Below are 21,248 nucleotides of genomic sequence, written 5' to 3'. Positions count from 1 at the left end.
CACTAAGCTACTGAGGCTGCAGGCTGACTCACAATAAGGGGAGGTTCTCGGGATTAGACACAGGTAAATGGGGAAACAGAGGGGGGTGGGAGAAGGAAAAACAGTATGAATCAGACATAACTTTCCTATGTTCATATATAAATACATGAACAGTGTAACTCCACATCATGTAAAAACCGCAACAATGGGAAGTTATACTCCATGTATGTATGATATGTCAAAATACGTTCTACTATCATGTATAATTAAAAAGAGCAAATAAAAATACTAAAAATAAATAACTAAAACAAAACAAAAATATTATAAGAAAAAAAAGATGCCATTAAAAAAAAAAAGTTTCTGAGGTTGGTTTTGAACTTGTGATCCTTCTGCTTCAGCGTATTCAGTCACTGGGAACTTCACTGGTAGTTTTAGAGAAGACTGAGAAGTATGCATTGGGAAGGGGCATTTGTGTGGTGAGTTACTCACTGGCCATGCCAAAATAATACAGAATAATGATTTGGAGAGCAGTGGTGTCACTCTAGGTCCAATTGTGAAACTAAAACTAAAGTAACTTATAGAGGCAATGTTTAGTATGAGGAATTATTAATTCTAACAGTGATTATCTATTGAGAGGGAAACAGCTCTAAAGATTCATAGATGATGTGTCTGGGGAGCAGCCCTTATCCCCAAGGCTGGGCAGAGCCCTTAAGGAAAGAATATCTGAAAGAGCCTCCTGCCCACCTCCAGGGCTTCAGATCCAATCTTTCTTGGACAGAACATGCCTTGTTCCTCTGGGTTGCAATGAAGGTTGCTAAGAGCTTTTGTGCCAGGTGTCACAACAAGATGTTAATATATCCACATGTCACTTCACTCTATGGCCTTAATCATTTGTGTCATAATATCTAGTGAGTTAGCAGAGTTGACTTGTGGTTTCTGTCCATCAGTAACTTAATTATATACAAAAATAAGTGTGAATACATAGATAAACCTCATTAAACCAAGATAAATATCCTTTTAAATAATCTTCCTCTATAAATAAGGAAAATGTCTACAGGCTTTCCAATTCCACTCAAATGGAGGAAAGTTTGTTGGAAAGAGTGGCAGAGTAGAGACAGTCATCTAAGGACACTTCTTGCCACCAAGGGTGGTCTGATGATGTTGCCTTCCCATGGTCCACAGAAGACATAGTAGATGATGGAACAGCTTCTACACATTAAGGAAAACTATTAACCTGTGTTATATTTTCCCAGAGAGCAAATAACTCCTCAACCAAAGATCTGGAGCCAACACCCACCAGATTCTCCAGATCTGAGGCACTGCCCCACTCAGGAGGAGACTCCTATGTGTCCCTCCTCTCACTGCACTGCTGTGCTACCTACAGTGGCCTCCTCTACTCAGCAGCAGTCATTCCAGCACTACTGTGGAATGGGCAGTGCTCAAGGCTAAGGAAGGGCATTACTTCTGTGGAGAGATATCAGTGGCCAGGGGCTTGGGTGAAACTGGTGGGACACCTGTCCTAAGGCCCTACCAGACTGAGACAGCACCACCCAAAGGCCAGAGGACAGACTATTCCTCACCTTTCATGGTGTCTGTTGATTTCCTATACAACTTGATGGGCATGAAGATGATGATGACTGACGACTAAAATTAAGACAATGATGATCCCTAAGCTGGTCACTGAAACAGATGAGGTACGTGGAGACCCACTGGTAACTGGGACTGTTGATGTTGGTGCTAAAACAAACAAAAGAGCAAAATCCCTGTCAAAATTAAAAATATCCATTGTTCAGCACCTGTTTTCCCCATACAGTGCATTCAACTCATATATACTGACTCATCATGGGACAATTATTCTACCAGGTCCTGGGGGTACAGAGATGAACAGAGGTTGTGCTATGTCCTTATACAGCTCACATTACAACTGGAGGGGACAGCAAAAGTCCATCCAATTTGTTGTAACAAGAGAAGGCCTGGAAGTTTACAGAAATATATATATATATATATATATATATATATATATATATATATATATATATATATACACCTGGGAACTAGTTGGCCGACCATTAATGACTGCATCATTGATTAATGGACAATGGGGGCTTCTGTAAAGAAGAGACCTTGGGAGGTGAGATGAGAAAGGAGGCTAGTGACAAATCCACATGGCTATCACTGATTGTCCAGTCAAGAAGCCGATGAAGAAGTCAGTCATTCAGCCCATCAAATTTTCCATTATATGCACATGCTCACACCCCACAGGGAAGTCATCAGACCTTTAAAGAGAATTCCCACATCTTTCCCATCCTGCTGAGTTTCATAGTAACTCAGCTCTCTACCTGGCATTTCCTCCAAGTGCTCTGAGAATTCCCCGAGCCACTGATTGCAATCTCCCATGGAGACCTTCCTTAAACGTTCTGTCAGTTCTTTCTCATTCTCCAACTTCTCCTTGATCCCTCTGGCTCTAGGATTAATCACTGTCCACTCCATGTGCATCACATTTAAGTAGAGAGATGGCTGTCCATCAATGCTGAAATTCCAGAATGAACCAATGTGATTTTTTCCTTCAAACTGACAAGACATCTTGGCCTGCAGGGTGAGATGACATGCAATACACAACAAAACTATCATCTTTCACTCTTGATAGATTCATCACCTCCCAATAAGTTGAGCATTTCTCTGCACATTTAGAGGCCTTTATTCTTTTCTTCCAGATTTGCCCTTTCTTGCCCATTAAGCCCCACATCCCTCTAAGGCTGGGCCAATGTTAATCTCTTTTACACAAATACATCCAGAGCCTCCTCCACATGTACACTCCATCCCTTCCTATCTCCTGTTTTATCTCTTCACCCCATTCCATACTTACCCATGGTCTTATTTTTTTTCCAAGTCCATGTCAAGCAGGATCATCCTGAGATCTTGCCTCAGTTCTCTCAGCATTTCGGTCAATTGTGTCCATGTTTTGGTGGCATTCACCTCCCTTCCCAGGTGACCCAAAGGTTTGATCTTATTGCTCTCACAGTCATACTGAAGGAAAGCAGTCTTATCCACTGAGCCCTGCACTTCACACCAGGACTCCCCAGGTCTGGACTGAGATTTGACAGTGAAGTTGAGGCAAAGAGAGTGGGTAACTGTGAGAGAAATATGGATGTGAGGTTCAGGACAGGGAGAAGAGGGCCATTAGTTCCCATCCTTTTGTGACTCTCAGACTCCCTCTGAAGGGCCAGGCTGGCAGATAGAGGACTCTTTATCCTAGACCCCCTTAATCTTCTAGATCCTTATTTTGGTGTCACATTTAACTGAGATTGTAGGATGCTCTTGTTCTATCAGGGACCCCTCACAGGCACAGTGTTACTAGGAGAAAATCTGAAAGCACTTTCAGTGACCTCTACTAACTTTTGGTTACAAAAAATACAAGATGGTATCTGTCCTCCTGAAACTTAAAACCTAGCTGAACAGTCAGTATTTCCAATAGAGAGAAAAAGGAGGCATCAGGGATCACAGGTCAATTCATCATGGTCTTGGTGTTCAGGCAGATCATCATGGAGTAGATACAGGAACATGGCAGCAGAAGGGAGCTGCCACACAGGAGCACAGAACCTAGTCTGGTGTCCTAGGCTGGTGCCCTATGAGCTGATCATCAGATTCCAGGGAACCTCTCTAGCCAAACCACACCCTTTCCCCATTCTTTAGAAGAGGTATCCACTTATCTGTGCCCAGCATGGAGCCCCAATCTCTTCTCTCTGTTCCCAACCAGTTCTTTTTTATTTTTTATTTTATTTTTAGTTTAGATGGACACGAAACCTTTATTTTATTTATTTATGTAGTGCTGAGGATCAAACCCAGTACCTCACACATGCAAGGCAGGTGCTCTACCATTGAGCTACAAACCCAACCCCTAACCAGTTCTTGCTAACACTTATGACTCACAGTCTTCCAAGATTCTACTAGCAGCATAAGTAGCAAAAGAAGATAGCTACTGGAATATACTGGAGACTTTCTATTGAGAATAAGTCTCAGAGAAATGCGCAAAATTAGCCTCTAGGGTGTGGGCATGCCCCAAACCTACCATTGGAGGACTAAGGACCAGTCTATTGAAACTCAATGAAGAAAAAGGTTGTTTAAGGCATGTTTAGCAGGTAATGCAAAACAGAATTACTTATTAATAGAATTCTAAAAATTAGAAATGCAGATGTTAAAAAACAAAATTCACTGTGAATACCCAGTCTCTGTAGGGGAAGCAGAGCTTGCTGGAGGTTATATGAGTTTCTTCCTTCTACATACTGCTTCTTCTCTTTTCCCTGCCTCTTTTGCTATCTGCTTTCTTCCCATGTCTGTATTTTTTCCCAACCTCACTCTCCTCTGTCCCATTACCTCTAACCTTTCAAACCCGTCTTCTTAAAGACTGAGATCCATTTGCATTCAATACCGCACAATGAGAGATTCAGTCAATACAGACACGAGCCCTAGAGCCCCAGAATTACCTTTTTGGTTGAGAAATAGAGGCTGACAAAGATGATCACTTTCAGGTGGATAATGATGAAAATGAACACAAGTAATTTTTAAGAATGGTCTTTTGATGGGTGGTGCAAAGAATGAACTGCACCTTGCTGAAACAAAGGCAATGGATTATGAAGGCAGTCCCAGTAAGGCAATGGTGGCAGTTTTGAAAAATGTCTGTGCAGTAAATAATTTCCCTTGGAGACTTGAAAATTATACCATGTATGGTCTTGATATGAAGTGTGGTCCCTGGTCTATGCACACTGTGAAGGAAGATCCCAGGTCAGAAGCATAGAAGGATGTCAAGCTCTTTAGTGAATGTGAAAAGCAGTTGGACCCTAGAAGCAGTAGTAAGGTTCAACAGAAAGCAGTAAAACTTGTTGCTACTAAAGATGATGATTTTGTTGATGAAGAAACTAAATAAAAGCACTAGTGAGAAAACCTCTTTGTGACTCTCCAGCTAAAAATGCACAACAATGACATAAGAACAGGGAAGATGAAAAACCACTGACACCTAGATCAAGAGGTCAAGAATCCTCCAGAACACAGGGAAAAACTCCTGAAAAACCAAAGACCCACTTCTGCCAAAGCAAAAAAACAGAAATGAAAGAAAGTACAAAAGGGTCCTTCTCTTCCCAAAATGGAAGCCAAGTTCTTCAATTATGTGGAGAGATGTTTCTGGATGATTGATCTGGAGGCTATTCAAGATCTCTGGTATTGGAGGAAGTTTCTTTAAGAAAACAGTTTACCAGTTTGTCAAAAGTTTCTGTCTTAAATCTCTAGATACATATGATCTACTAAATTGAATCAGGAGGGCATAAAAAATTTGAATGTACCAATTTCAAACAATGATATTGAAGACACCATCAAAATTCTATCAACAAAGAAAAGCCTAGGACCAGATAGGCTCTCAGCCAAAATATACCAGAACTTCAAAGAAGAACTTACACCAAATTATTTCATGAAGTAAGAAAGAAGAGGGACCTTCCAAACTCATTCTATGAATCTAATATCATCTTGATACCAAAACCAGACAAAGACACTTCAAGGGAAGAAAATTTCAGATCAATATACCTGATGAACATAGATGCAAAAATTCTTAATAAAATAATTGCAAGTAGCATATCAAAACATATTAAAAAGATACTGCATCATGATCAAATGTGGTTAATTCTAGTGCTGCAAGGTTTTTTTCAACAGATGGAAATCAATAAATGTAATTCAATAGACCTAAAGACTAGAATCATATGATTCTGTGAGTACATGCAGAAAAAGCATTTGACAAAAATCAGCATCCATTTGTGCTCAAAACAGGATAAAAATAGGGATAATCGGAACATAGCTTACCATTGTAAAAACTATCCATGCTAAACCCAAGCCAACATCATTATAAATGGGGAAAAAATGAAAGCATTCACTCTAAAAACTGAAACAATACAGGGATGCCCTCTTTTTCTTACTCCTATTTAACATAGTTCTTAAAACCCTAGCCAAACAATTAGACAAAAGAAAGAAATTAAAGGAACATAAATAGGAAAAGAAGAGCTCAAACTATTCCTATTTGCCAAGACATGATTCTCCATTTAGAAGACCCAAAACTCCACCAAAAAGCATCTAAAAGTCATAAATGAAATCAGCAAAGTAAGAGGGTTTAACATTAACACCCATAAATCAATTGCATTCCTACACACCAATGATGAATCAGCTGAAAGAGAATTTAGGAAAACTATTCCATTCACAATAACCTAAAAAAAAAGAACAAACAAAAACTTGGGAATCAATCTAACAAAGAGGTAAAAGTCCTCCACAATAAAAACCATAGAATACTAAAGAAAGAAACTGAAGACGACCTTAGAAAATGGAAAAAAAAATCTTCCATGTTCTTGGATAGGCAGAATTAATATTATCAAAACAGCCATGCTACCAAAAGTCCTATACAGATTTAATGCAAGTCCTATTTAAATTCCAATGACATTCTTCATAGATATAGAAGAAGCAGTCATGAAGTTCAGTTGGAAAAATAAGAGGCCCAGAATAGCCAAAGCAATCCTTAGTGAGAAATGTGAAGCAGGAGGCATCACAATAGCAGACCTTGTATTGTACTACAAAGCTGTAGTAATGAAAACAGCATGGTATTGGCATAAAAACATTTATGAAGAACAGTCCAGTATGAAGGGAATATATAGAACAGAATAGAAGAGACAAACAAATAGAAGAGACAAACCCACATATATACAGTTATCTCATACAAGATAGAGGCATCATGAACATAAATTAGAGAAAAGACAGCCTCTTCAACAAATGGTGCTGGGAAAACTAGAAATCCATACATAGCAGAATGAAATTGACCCCCTATCTCTCACTTTGCACAAAACGCAACTCAAAGTGGATCAAGGACCTTGATAGTAGAGCAGAGACTCTGTGCCTAGTAGAAAAAAATATAGGCCCATCTCTCATCATGTCAGCTTAGGAACCAAATTCTTCAAGAAGACTCCTAAAGCACAAGAAATAAAATCAAGAATCAATAAATGGGATGGCATTAAACTAAAAAGCCTTTTCTCAGCAAAGGCAACAATTAAGAACATCAAGAGAGAGTTTATAGAATGGGAGAAAATATTTGCAACTTGTACCTCAGAGGATCATATTCCAGGATATACAAAGAACTCAAAAAACTTAAAAAACAAAATCTATAAATGGGCAAAGGAAATGAACAGGCACTTCACAGAAGAAGAAATCCAAATGGTCAAAAACTATATGACAACATCTCTAGCAATTAGAGAAGTGTAAATTAAAACTAAACTTAAAACAAAAAAGATGTCCAGTGTTCCATTTAGGATTTTGGAATTCATCACATCAATAGACTTAAAGAATAGAATCAGGAAAAGGCCAGGAATTATATTCTTTCTTAGAGTTTTCTGAAGGAATACAGCCTTACAAAGAAATGATTATTGATTATAACCCTGTGAGAGTTTGGTGTTTACATCTTCAGAACAATGAAAGAATATATATATGTAATTTATTACAGTAGCAATCAAAATCTGGCACAGTGTGTTTAAATAGGTCACAGAATGAGGGGAGGGGAAAAACTCAGGTTGAGAAGGTTCAGGACTGTTCCAGCAGGTGGAGGTATTACAATTTTAAATAGATACCTTTACAAACAAAATGGTTAAAGGGGGAAATATATATATATATATATATATATATATATATATATATATATATATATATATATATATTATATGACAATTTTAAAAATTAAATAAAGAATAAATGAATAAAGGATTCAAAAGGGGGAGGCATAGAAGGGTGTGTCACCTGAGAACTAGATGTGAGAATGACACAAGTAGATTCCTCAGGGAAGAACAGTCCAGTCTGAAAGGATGGCAGTGCAAAGGCTCTTAGGCTAGAGAATTCTGCAATATGCTGAAGACCAGCGAGTAAGCACTGGGGTAGGGACTAAGTGAGCAGGGGACAGAGTAGGGAATGGTTGGCCTGACTATAGAGATACCTAGGCCTTTGGTTTTTACTCTGATAATATTCAAGTGACAAATACAAGGGCTATGTGCCTTATTCAAGTTTCTTCATCTATTTGGTGAGACAATTCAGCAGAAGGATTATTATAGCCTGAATATTTGAGTTGTCCTCAAATTTATATGTTGAAACCTAATCAACAATGTGTATTAGGGATTTAGGATAAAGAGAGAGAAATATGGAATCTTAAGGGAAACACCCTCAAGCCACTGAAGTGCAGAATCATGCCACCGAGATGCAGAAGACACAGTTGCAAACCTTGGCCCGTGCCCTTGTAAAATGAGGGAAATACACAAGTGCAGAAAAACTTGGGAGAAATTTTGCAGCCCCACCCTGGATCCACCTCCACTCCAGCTTCTAGTACAGCTCATCTCTAAATATTGGGCCCCCAGCCCAAGTCAGGGCTGCTCCTCACTCAAGTCAGCTGCGTTCTCCCTTGGATGTGTATCTACTTTCCTAAATAAAGCCCAGTCTATATCTTTGTCTGGCTCATGCTGAAATTCTTCTCTGATGCATATGCCAAGGACTCAACTAGTCCTGAGCTGAGTCAGCCTGCTTCATGGAATCCTCAGACCCCTTCTCCAGAAATTTCTTCTCCTGTGACAAAGTCATTGGTTGTTGGGAGTGGTGACTGAAGTATGAGTCTTGAACTGTCCTGTGACAGAGGTGATGCCTCTCTTGGGAACTCTCAGGGAGAAGGTGCTATTGAGATAGCCCAGTTGCTGTGGTGACACCCTGCTCAATAGGAGGTTGTTAGCCACAGAGTTATCCAGTTCTTGACCTTGAGGTTCAGATGCCAGCTGTTCAAGGGTAGAAAGTTATGGGTGCAAGCTAATTATCATAATTGGGCTGCTTATAGCTATGATCTTGATTCTGCTTGCTTTAAAGAAACTTTCTCACAAAACCCTTTTAATGATAAAACATATAATAAATGTGCTGAGCTGACTCATGGTCACTGCACTCCACCAGAGTGTAATATCTACCAGGTCCAAGCTTTTTCTCTCCCTCTGTGTCTGTCTTTTTTTTATGGTGCTAAGTATGAAATCCAGGACCTGTGCATGCAATGCAAGCACTCTACCATCTATTTGTCTTTTCTAATCCCCTATTGCCCCTCATCTGGTTTCCTGAATTAACTGCAGTGCAGGTCGCAGCATTAGGCCATGAAGATGGAGTCCCTTAAGAATAAAATTAGTTTGCTTTTAAACGAGAAGGTAGGGGTTGGGGTTGTGGCTCAGTGGTAAAATGCTTGCCTTGCACATGTGAAGCACTGGGTTTGATCCTCAGCACCACATAAAAATAAATAATTAAATTAAAATTATTATATCCATCTACAAGTAAAATATATATATATATATATATAAAGACAAAGTTGCTGTAGGAATTCCCCTTGCCCACTTTTGCCAAGAATGAGTTCTGTGTAGTCAAATAATGATGAGACCTATGAATGGGGCAACTCCAGAGTGCACCAAGGCCAGAGTGCACCTTCTGGGCTGGGATGCTAGTTTTCCTAGAACATTGTGCACTCGCTCCATTTCCAGGCCACTTCCAAGATGGGTGTGGGGAATGGGAATGGGTCATGTTAACATGCCATAAATCTCATTGTTCTTATTGAAATTTGGCCATTTTTCTTGAATAAATTCTCCTCACGTTGGTGTAAGTTTTGATTGATTTTCAGAGGCCTGACAAAGCTGATTGTTGAAAACATTTGTACTTGTTATCAAAAGTTCTATGAGGAACAGATTTTTAGGCATCCTCACTATACCATTACACAAGGCCTGGACTTAGACCAGGATAAAAAGCTTCTGCACATCAAAGGAAACAATTTTCAGTGTGAAGAGACACTGTACTGAATGGAAGAAGATGTGTGTAAATGGCACATCTGATGAGAGGTTAACATCCAGACTACATAAGGAACTAAAAAAAATAACAACCCAACAACCTGATTAAAAAATGGAGAAAAATCTGAGCAGACATTTCTCAGAAGAGACACACAAATAGCCAACAGGCATATGCAAAAGTACTCAGTACTAAAAATTGTCTTTGAAATGCAGATCATAACTACAATGAGATATCATTTCCCTCCACTAAGAATGGTCATTATTAATACACAAAAGATAATAAGTGCTGGCTTGGAACCCTTATATACTATTGGTGGGAATGTCAATTCATAGAGCCACTAGGAAAAGCAGTATGGAGTGTCCTCAAAAATTAAGAAATAACACCAGGATATGATCCAGGAATTCCTCTACTGGGTATTAGCCAAAGGAAATAAATATAGTCTATCAAAGACACCTGCACTCCCATGTTTATTGTAGCACTATTCACAAAGGCCAAAGACACCTGCACTCCCATGTTTATTGTAGCACTATTCACAAAGGACAAAGAACAGAAACAATCTACTGATGAACAGATAATGACCATGTGATACAAAACACACACTGGAAAACTATTCATCCATAAAATGGACAAAATCCTGTTATCTTCAACACAATTGATGGAAATAGAGATCATTATGTTAAGGAAGTAAGTCAGGCACAGGAAGACTAGTACCATATGATCTCATTTGAAGATAGAATCCGAAAAAGTTGATCCCAAAAGTTGAGAATTGAGAATGGTTCCAGAGGCTGTATATGGTAATTGAAAAAGGAGGGCTGGGAAAATGTTGACTGAGGGGTCCTAAGTTACAGTTACAGTTATGTAGGAGTAAGAAGTTCTGGTGTGCTATGGCACAGTGGGGTGAGTATAGACAACAACAAAGTCCTGTGTATCTCAAGTAGCTAAAAGAAAGGATTTTGAAAGTTTTCACCATAAAGAAATTATAAATGCTTGTAGCAACAGACACATTTAACATGATTTAAATCTCACACTGTATTAAAACTTCACATGGCACCTCCTTTAATATATATAATTTTATGTTTATATGTAGCAATTAAAAATAAAACAAAATGAAAAACCTGGCAAGAAGGGCACCAACATTGTCTAGGAGGTCACTGATGATGACTGGTAAGGGCCAAAGTGCTTGCTGGGTGACAACCAGCAACTATTTGGGGAAGACAACCTGGGAATGGGCACCAACATTGGAGACACTCTATCTAGGGTCAGATGACTAGGACAGTGGGCAAATCTAGTGCCCCATCCATTTTCATGTTGTCTTTAGTTCCTCTCACAGTAAAGCAGAATTGAGTATTTGATATAGGGACAGGTATAGTGTGTTCTGCAGAGTTGAAAGTGCTTACTGTCTGCCTTTACTGTCTGCAACTTGTGCCTACTTTATACCACTATAAGATGTTGGCTCCCCAAGAGGTAGACTACATAGGCTTAGGATCCAAGGTCAGGAGTCTATAGATGCTCCCACAACAGAAACGTATAGATAGCACCTTTGCTGTTAGACAGTTGACAATGGTGGGAACATGATGTCAAGAGAATAATTTAATAATAATTATAAAATGTCCCACTGTGGTGACCCCCATATGCTTTCTTTGCTAAAAAGCAATTTATCTAACTCTGCTGGACAGGATATGTCACATTCCTCAGCAAAGTACCTGTTATCTGGAAGAAATTTAGGCAGAAAATAATGTTGATAAGAGGAACCCAAGTTACTTTGAAGGGAGAGCTATGTGAAGGGTGTTTCACAGAACAGATTTTGGAATATAAAGATAATTCCTTCTAACCATAAAACCTATAAAAATGATTAAAATTCCATTTAGAACCAGTCAGCATGGGCCAAGGAGAGAGAGTTGTCATGGCAAAGCTAACTTGAAATCTGATGTCACCCTGATGTCAGTCAAAAGTCAAGAGGTGGGCTGGGGTTGTGACTCAGAGGTAGAGTGCTTGCCTAGCATATGCAGAGCCCTGGGTTCGATTCTCAGCACCACATAAAAATAAATAAAATAAAGGTATTGTGTCTCACTACACCTAAAGTGTGTGTGTGTGTGTGTGTGTGTGTGTGTGTGTATATATATATATATATATATATATATATATATATATATATATATATATATATATGCCAAGAGATGGGCCTGGGCAGGAAACTTTCCTGGGATCCCCAATACAACTGGAACACAGGAGAGGCAGGTTGTCTCTTTCCTCTCTGAGAGAACCCACTCTCTCCCTTGAGAGTGCTGCCTTTTCCTTTTCCTATCTCTTCAATAAACTCATTTTTGTTATTCTGGCAAAATGTCTGAAATCTTTAGGACTTGATCAAAAGAACTGGGGTTTGAAGAGGTCTTTGCACTATCTGTTTCTTAGATGACCCCAGCTCTATACCATTACCAAGGTCATACTTGGAAAAATGGGGCCCCCTCCTCTTGTGTTAGGATCTGTGGGTGAGGTGGGGATGTTTGCAGGGTATGTCCTCAGGCATGGGTATATGGTGCCAGGTGGTCCTGGTGGAGGTTAGGGTCTCCTAGGTGGATGGGAAGGTAGGGAGGCCCTGGATGGGGCATGGCTAGATGAGAAAAGCTGTGAAGGGAGGTGAGCTGGGTGGTGGCTCACTGAATCACAGAAAAGTGATTGTGGCTGGTGGCAGTTGAGGCTCTGTGGGCGCATGTTCTGAGATCCCCAGGCAAAGTGTGGTGGGAAGTTCAAGGGTGAAGAGCCTTGGGATGAGAGTCTGTAGAGCAGAGACGGGCCTAGGGATATCTGTTGTCCTAATCTTGTGGGGTCACGCCTCTGTGCACCTGGCCCTGGTGGCTGTGGCTCAGGCATGCTTTGGGGAGACAGTGGTAAGGCTGGGAGACATCACCAGGGATTGCCAGCTTGCATTCTCCTTTCCTCTTGCCCCTCCCATCTCCTGCCCTTACTTTTTTCTTTCCAGCTCCTCTCAATGGCCTGAGGATGAGAACCAGACAAGATAAAACTTAAGGGGTGGCAGAAAGTCATGTGACAGGCATCACGTATGTACACCTGATGGCAGGACTGAGCCTGGGTCCCCTCCTCAGGCCCCTCCACCGCCCCCGCAGGCTCAGTCCCACCTGGTCCAAGTCCTCTTCAGTTGAACTCACCGGTCCGCGCCGGCCAGAAACACTCGGGCAGTAGAAGCAGAGCTAGGGTGACAGAAAAGAGCAGCCAGGTGAGGGTATCCAGAGCCATGTGTGGATTACACTGGAGCGCGAGGGGGTGCCTGTGTGTGCCAGCTGCTTTTTAAAAGATCCGCGGGCGCGGGGGCAGAGAGCGGAGCTGGGCGTGGAGACTTCTATACATTGGGCTAAGACCGGTTTGGAGGCAGGAGGCAGGAGTCAGGACGAGGCGGGAAGCTGGATGCTAGGCGGGTGGCCCATAGCACAGACCTTCTGTGGGCGCAGCTTGAAGAGGGGTGCCGGGCAGTCCCGAGGAGCTGGGGCCAGGGGGCGGGGCTGGGGCCCTGGAGTGGGGCTCTGGGATCCACCCGGAGCAGGGGGGAGCGGGGTTCGGGGCGGAGTGGGGAGCGGGGAGCAGGGAATTTGTGCATGCTGGTAAGGGTGAGCAGGGGGTGCTGGGAATTTCTGGGTGCGGGGGAGGCGCGGGGGTGTGGGCCGGGCTAGGCACTGTGGTGGGCGTGCATCCTGGAGACTTTCTAGGCCTCCGCTTTAGTACTTTACTGAAATTTCTCTTTTCCTCTTGCCCGAGACTTTTCACTGAAGGGAGTGAGGCTGCTTTCCCTTGATTTCTGCATCATCGTTTCTAGTCTCCGCCCTTTTCTTTTCCATAAAAATGGTTTGATCAAAGTAGAATCACACCATTCGTGCCTTCATACATCTTCATGTACTTCATCATCATTCTAAGTACATGTATGAAGACACGAATGGTGTGATTCTACTTTGCATACAACCAGAGATATGAAAAAGTGCTCTATATGTGTAGTATGAATTGTAATGCATTCTGCTGTCACATATAACAAAATAAAAATAAATAAACTAAAAAAATTTTTTAAATGGTTTTATCAAAAACATGTTTTGCAAGTCTTTTCGTCCCAAACAAGTTGTGCTGTTTTTTCTTTCTTTTTTTTTCTTACATGTGTGTTTAAAAAAGCACAGCAGTTTTTTGTCTAGTGGTAACGTCCTGTCAGGCAGCTGTTGCTGTACTTGGTGGGGAGGTGGGTGAGGAGCAGGCGCCCACTCAGATCCTGGGACCTGGCCCAGGGAAGCTAGGGCAGAGAAGTGGGCCCAGCTTAGTCATGTCCAGCACACTCTGCTTTTCTTTGCTACCAAAGCAAGCGACACCTTTAAGCTTCTGAGCTGGGATCATGTTCTTGTTCTAATTTGACAATAAACTAGGTTGATTGTCGGACACTGCAGAATCAGGGGAGTTGATAACTAATACTAGTGGCTTTTCAAATACATTTATTTTTTGACATCAGACAGGAAAACTTGGAATGAGTTTGGGAACACTTCTCGTTAGGGAAAGGTGAGCTGTGTCTAGTATTAATGTTTATTTTCAAAGCAAATATGGAGCCCATATACGTTCAGCTGTTCTCAGTATATATCTTAAAATATTACATCTTAAAGATCCTCCCAGACTAGCTCATTTTATAAGGACTTTTATTTTTCCTTCTGCATGGCAATCTATGGACTGTCCATCAGATTTATATGCAGCCAGCTCTTTGATGAAGATGAAGATGGTCTCCCATTAGTTACTTTAGCAAAAAGAGAACATTGCAATAATCATACATGTTTAAACCTGTATACAATTTCCTAGAATAAAATGCTGTGCAAATTGATCCAATTTAAAAGTGCATCATTTCATCGAGGGCAACTTTTTTGTAAAAACTTGTAATTGTTAAGACCCAGCATTGACAAGGGAAGTGAAATTGTTACTATGGTAGGAATGCAAAGCGGTCCAATTTTTCTCAACAAGAATGTGACAGTATTCATAGTGAGCCTAAAATTAACAAAATTTCCAGTGGAGAATAGATTCCCATGTGTTGAAATTGAGTTAAGACTCCCTGGGAGGATAACAAATAATCCCATAAAATTTTTTATCTTGAGTGTGTGGCTAAGGCCAGAGGGTGCAGGCTTGCATGAGAGATAAATTTATGTAGTCTATAGGTATATTTTATTCTATTTAAAATTTTTTTGGGAGCTGAGGATGTGGCTCAAGTGGTAGGCTCTCATCTGGCATGCTTGAGGCACTGGGTTCGAGCCTCAGCATCACATAAAAATAAAATAAAGATATTGTGTCCACCTAGAGCTAAAAAATAAGTTTTTAAAAACATTTTTAGTTGTATATGGATTCAATGCCTTTGTTTTTATGTGGTCCTAGGATTGAACCCAGTGCCTCACACTTGCAAGGAAAGTGCTCTACCACTGAGCTACAATTCCAGCCCTATGGGCTATATTTTAATTGATTGGGAAATGTGAAAATATATATATATATATATATATATATATTGGGGAGGTAACAAGGATTGAACCCAGGGGCACTTAAACAAGTGAGCCACATCCCCAGCCCTTTTTATATTTTATTTAGAGACAGGGTCTCAGTAAGTTGCTTACTTAGGGCCTCAGCCTCCTGAGCTGCTACAGGCATGAGCCACCATACTGAGCTCTGTTTTATTTTTAATTGGCTGAAACTTAAATTTTTATTATTTTAAAAAATGGACAGATAATATTGTGTATATTTGTCATGTACACTATAAAGCTTGAAGTATGTATACTTACTCCATTCTTCCTAGTTAACTTTGTCCTGTGAGGTTTTCCAAGAGGCATCCTATTCAGAAAGTCCCATCAGACTATCTGGATTGGTCTCTCTGAAGAACCTGTTGGACCACTAGTTACCACTATATGACCAGGATTGCCACAACTGCCCGGCCAGGTCAGAATTTTGCAGTGTGCCCTGGGCCAGAGCATAGGGCATCCACCAATATCTACACATCTTTTGCTGTGAGTTCTCTCTCTCTTCTGTCTTTGTTTATAGATGCTACAGTTGATCCAGTTTTGAAAGGTTTCTCAATGTTTTTAGTGGGGAGAGACAGGGGCCTGCCTCTTGTGAAGGGCTCCAGAATGGTGGTGAAGCTGAATGTCCACCTCCACCTCACATTTTCCACTGTAGAAACCCTGGTGTGTAGGGGGATGGGCCATGTGTGGTTTCATTCCAGCTGGGGAAGGGAGAACTTGGGAAAAAAATGGTCTCTCTTACCACTTGAACCTTGCTTGTCTGGATTTAAATGTTTGTCTCCGGTCACTCTTGTCTGTGGATATTTGTGGGGTGAATTTTTATGGGAGGGGCAGGATGAGGCTGAAGCACTCCTACATGGCTATCTTCCTAATGTCACTCACACTAATTATCTTTGGGTTGTTAATGTACATGTAAGTTAATTTTGTTATTTATGTATTCTTACTTTTCAAATGGTGTGTGATCAGTATGAATCAATTTTACAGTCAGAAATTAAAATAATTGGTTATAAACCTCCCTTCAATGTCTGGTCCTTTCCATGTTTTTCTGATCACCATCCCTTGCTTCAGACTGGGTGCCACTCTTGTATTGCCATTCATGTTTGGTAGCTTCAAGTACTGAATAATTTTCTGCCTAACTTTAACAGAGACAAGAATTCTAGTGTTCAGCTAAGTGGAGTGAATCTTGGACTTAGAGGAAGAGAATAGACCTGGAAACAGGAAAATGGGAGTGCTGGGTGTGGGCAGAGAGCCAGGATAAAGACAGTCCTCAGTGTTCTCAGTGAGTTCTAATTTCCCGTTCAAGTAAGTTCCATTCCTGGGCTATGATGAATGTGCACACAGTAAGACTGAACAGTATTTATGTTTCAGACAAACTTGAATAGTGGACTAACCTTATGGAAAATATTAGGTAATACCATTTTCATAGTTTTACTTTTTAAAATTATTTTATTTCTATGTGATGCTAAGTATGAAAACCGGTGCCTTGCACATGCTAGGCAAGTGCTCTGCCACCAAATTACAGCACCATTCTGTGGTTTTACATTTTTTAAAATAAGTTTTTATAGTTGTAGATGGACACAATACCTTTATCTTATTTAGTATTATGTGGTGCTAAATGTCAAACCCAGTGCCTTTCACATATAAGGAAGTACTGTTAGTTGCAGAGCAGGCTGAACAAATTTTAGCTATGGGGCAGGCTGAACACTCAGCGCTCACCTGTCTGGTTCCCACCCTTCATTAGCCCTTCCTTTTGGGATGATTATTTTGCACCTTTTCCCTTTACTTCCTCTTGTTGTTTTTTAATTTGAAACCCACACCTAGCCCATGCCCAATCTGCTTGAAGGCAGAAGATGACACCCTTATCAACTACAGTGTGACCCAATCACTGTACACCAACAAGGCAGCTAGCACAGTAAAGAGCTATTAAAAACCTTCTCCTGCTGGGCCCTCTCTCTCTCCTCTTTTTCTCCGAGTCAATCAGACACTGCTGCAATAAAGATCCCTTGATTGCTCCGAGTGTAGTGATTACTTTTCTTTCACCATGAATAGGTATAAACCTGTCTAAGAGAAAGAAAGTTTACTGCAACACAGTCTTACCTTTGAATGGTTTTTCTGGATTATTATACAATTCAGAAGTTGAAGTAGGCCTATCAGGAGTAAAGTATATGAAGGATCCTGTATGGGCAGGCACTTAAGAAGATCAGGGTTCTCAACCATCAGGAACTAAGCAGAAGGTGCCAAAGGTGTTGCTGCTGGTGTGCAAGGATAGCAAGACACCAGAGGAAAGGGTCAAAAGATTTCAGTCTTTAAACCCAGAGCTGGAACTCCTAGCACTGTTCCTCATCCTGGCCCCTGTCAGCTGCAGGTCATCTCACTGTGGGTCATGGACACCAGCCCTAAACCTGGGGGAAAATCACAGAAAACTGCCTGGGCTCTAGAACAATAGCCAAAGAAAGCCTGGACTCTGTCCTGCCTTTCTGCCCCTTTTGTTCTGGTGTGTGTGGGGGGTGGAGGTCGCTGCCTACAAAGGATGTGATAGTAGGTCCCAGCTCTGTCAGTTTATGACTTGGGGACAGGAATAGTCTCCATTGTTAAGATCTGACAGGACACTCCATTTGGCCAGGGCAAATTCATCACTGGGACAAAGCAGTGTTCTTGCTACAACACTATCCCATAAACTAAAAGCCTGGGGAGTCTGGCAGGACAAATAACTGCACCCAGAAAAGAAAAAGACAGAAACTAAGGACAACCTGTGTTTCATAGGCAGCCTCTGCAAAGGGATCTTCAAAAATTTCTAAAGAGAAAAATGGAAAGGGCTTCTTGCATTGCATATCAGTCTGCTAGTATAAGAAAAGGCCCAAATGGAGCCTCTGGGTACAAGTGACAGTGGGGAACTCACTTAAAGTTGATGGCATTGTGATAGTGTTCATGGAGACAGGTCAGGCTCAAAAATGTCATTGAAAGCAACATAGGAGAAAAAGATTAAATCATAATTATTGTATATGTTGGATTGTCCAACCCTCTCCTGGGATGAAATTTGTTATGTAAATTAAATGCACAGATAACATTCATAAGGATTGTTTCAGAATATGAATTTTAAAAAGGTTCCCAAAATAGTAAATATAAAAGAAAATTACAGGTATAGAAATACATTTTTTAGTATGGAAAATTAGAAGGTAAGAGAAATGTTTCTGAATGAGAAAATATTTTGTCTGGTAAAGTAATATTCTTGTGCTAACGTCCCAGATTAAAGGTGACAAAACTAAGGATGTAAAGTTGTGAATGTCTAAGTAAGTTACAGAAAGTTTGGGGAAGGGGAAGGTGTGTGTTTGTTTAATTTGGCTATAATTTATCTATCAAGATAATTTTATTCTATTTGTTGGGCTTGTGGAAACTAAGTCTTAAAGTAATTAAGGTTTGTATCTTTTTGAAAGTCTGAAATAATTACTTTGTAACTTGTTAATCAAACAACTGTTACTTAAACCTACCAATATAGATGTCACCCTAAGTATATGTGACTAGGTATAATGTATTCATTATACCTAGTCACATATACTGAGAACTATGGCTATCTAAGCCTTGTATAAGTATTATGTAAAAATTTATAAAATGAGGGGCTGGGGTTGTAGCTTAGCAGTAGAACAGAGACCCTGGGTTCTCTCCTGAGCACCACATAAAAACAAAGAAACAAATAAATAAACAAACAAAATAAAGGTATTGTGTCTACTTACAACTGAAAAATATTTTTTAAAAGTTTATAAAATGAAAGTATATGCAAGTTTACTGGCAAGATAAACACTAAGTGCTCTCTTTTATACATTGTATCTGACATTGAAGGACCATGCTCTCAATTGAAGACCTGTCTTATATATGTTTGCTTTGAGTAAGTCAATTTCTTATCATTAACCCTGTTTCCTAAATGTATAAGAAACTTAAGGCTATTGATTTTGTTAATCCATAGAGACCTGTGATTACTGTTACTATACACTCTGGATTCTAAATTGCACTTTAAAGTTAAACTTAGTTGAATGCAAAGCTTTGCAAAGTTAGTGTTCTCCAAACTAAAATTATGTGTAGCAAAATCTCTTATTTGTATAAAAATAACAAATTTGGTTGGTATTTATTCATGTAATTTGAGGTTTTATAGCTGTATCAAGTAACATTTTGAATAAGTTATATATATAATTTGGTGTTAATCTTCACATTGGAATTGGAATTTAAATACATTTTTGGAAGCTAATAATGAGAGTCTGATCTGTTTAAAGGTGAAATTGTAAAACAGGGATGCATTTTGCTGCTTTTTTCACAAAAAGAAAGTTAAAATTTCTCTTAGTCTTTGTTTAATTTATGTTTCAGATGTAATGTTGTATTGTGTTTTTTTGTCAGGATCCCCATCTTACCTGAAATAAGAGTCTGCATCCCACCTTACTACATGTTAGAATGACCGCAAAATAGGCTAGACTTGAGATCATTTAGAGTTGTGATAGGTGGGATTATCTAGAGTTTGATGATAGCTCCAGTCTGGTGGGGGCCAGACTGGTTGGCTGGGCAAGTTGATAGCAAGATGCTCTCACACCCTCTTACAACCTTCTGACCAGCTCCATCTGTCGCTGGACACTTCAGGACTAGTGGTGCTGGGAAACTTGGCTCTCTTCAGCATTTCCAACCAATGCTTCCCCCAGGCAAAATGCCCCTAGTCTGTGAAGTTTCACAGGATTGCCTGGACATGAATGACCCATGCAGACCCACTCACTATCTGACAGATAAGGATGTAAGATACCCCAGGCTCAGCCATGTTGCAGTCCCAGAATCTGAACACCATTTCACCTTGCAGAAAGACCATGAGGGATGTGCTCAAAGGAGGGACCCTGCAAAGAATTGGCAAGATGGTGGCCACCAGCACTCCCAGCAGGAGGACCTTAGGGCAGCCAAACACTAGGCACCCTGGCATAGGACATCTAGGTCTTGGCTGGTGTCCCCAGACAGAGTTAGCTGCACCACGAGGTGAGGTGGCGGTGGCAGCAAACCTGCAAGCATCCTGCCCCCCATCCCCCAGGCACTGGCCAGTGTCTCAAGATGGAGATGGCTATGTGCAATCAAATCTGCAGGCAACTTGGCAATGGACCTCTGGGTGCAGGTGGAAGCAGCAGGACTAGTAATTGAAAGTGAGGTCAGGTTGAGGTTTTTGCGGTTAAAACAACAACAACAAAAAATCACTATCAAGGGTGAAGTTCACTGGGGTAAAATTTCATACCTTAAGCACAAGAACATTTGTTTTGAGCCAGCAAAATGTTTGAGATTGCAATCTAGACTACCTGTTAAGAGTGATCCTTACATTCTACTTATATGAACCAATTTAGCAGAATCACTGGTTTTTGTTTTGTTTTGTTTTGTTTTTACTCTACAATATGAAGGAAATATAAAATATCATTCATTCTCTACCAAGACTTTTTGGTCAGAGTTCTGCAGGGAATCAGAACCAAAAGACTTATTGTAGAAATTGGCTTGTGAGTTATGGAGCCAAGAAATTTTAGTGTTTGTCTGCAGGCAGGAGAATCAAGAAAGCAAGGGGTATAATTTGGTTTGAACCAAAGACCTGGGACTGAGGGCTGATAGTTTAAGTCCTGATCTGAGTCATGGAGACTGAGAAATAGTGAAGGTTTTTCATATCCCAGAACCAGGAAAGATGGACATCTCAGATCATGCAGAGGAATTTGCCCTTACTATGACTTTTGGTTTTGATGAGCCCCTAAAAGGACTGGATGATGCCTGCTTTTACTAAGAAGGGAGACTTTGCTCAGTCTACTGCTTTGAGAGCAAATCTTTGCCAGAATCACTGTCAGAACACCACCCAGAAATAAT

Source organism: Ictidomys tridecemlineatus, unplaced genomic scaffold (genome assembly GCF_052094955.1).
Source record: "Ictidomys tridecemlineatus isolate mIctTri1 unplaced genomic scaffold, mIctTri1.hap1 Scaffold_270, whole genome shotgun sequence".
In the NCBI taxonomy this organism is placed as follows: domain Eukaryota; kingdom Metazoa; phylum Chordata; class Mammalia; order Rodentia; family Sciuridae; genus Ictidomys; species Ictidomys tridecemlineatus.
This window is presented reverse-complemented; position numbering follows the sequence as displayed.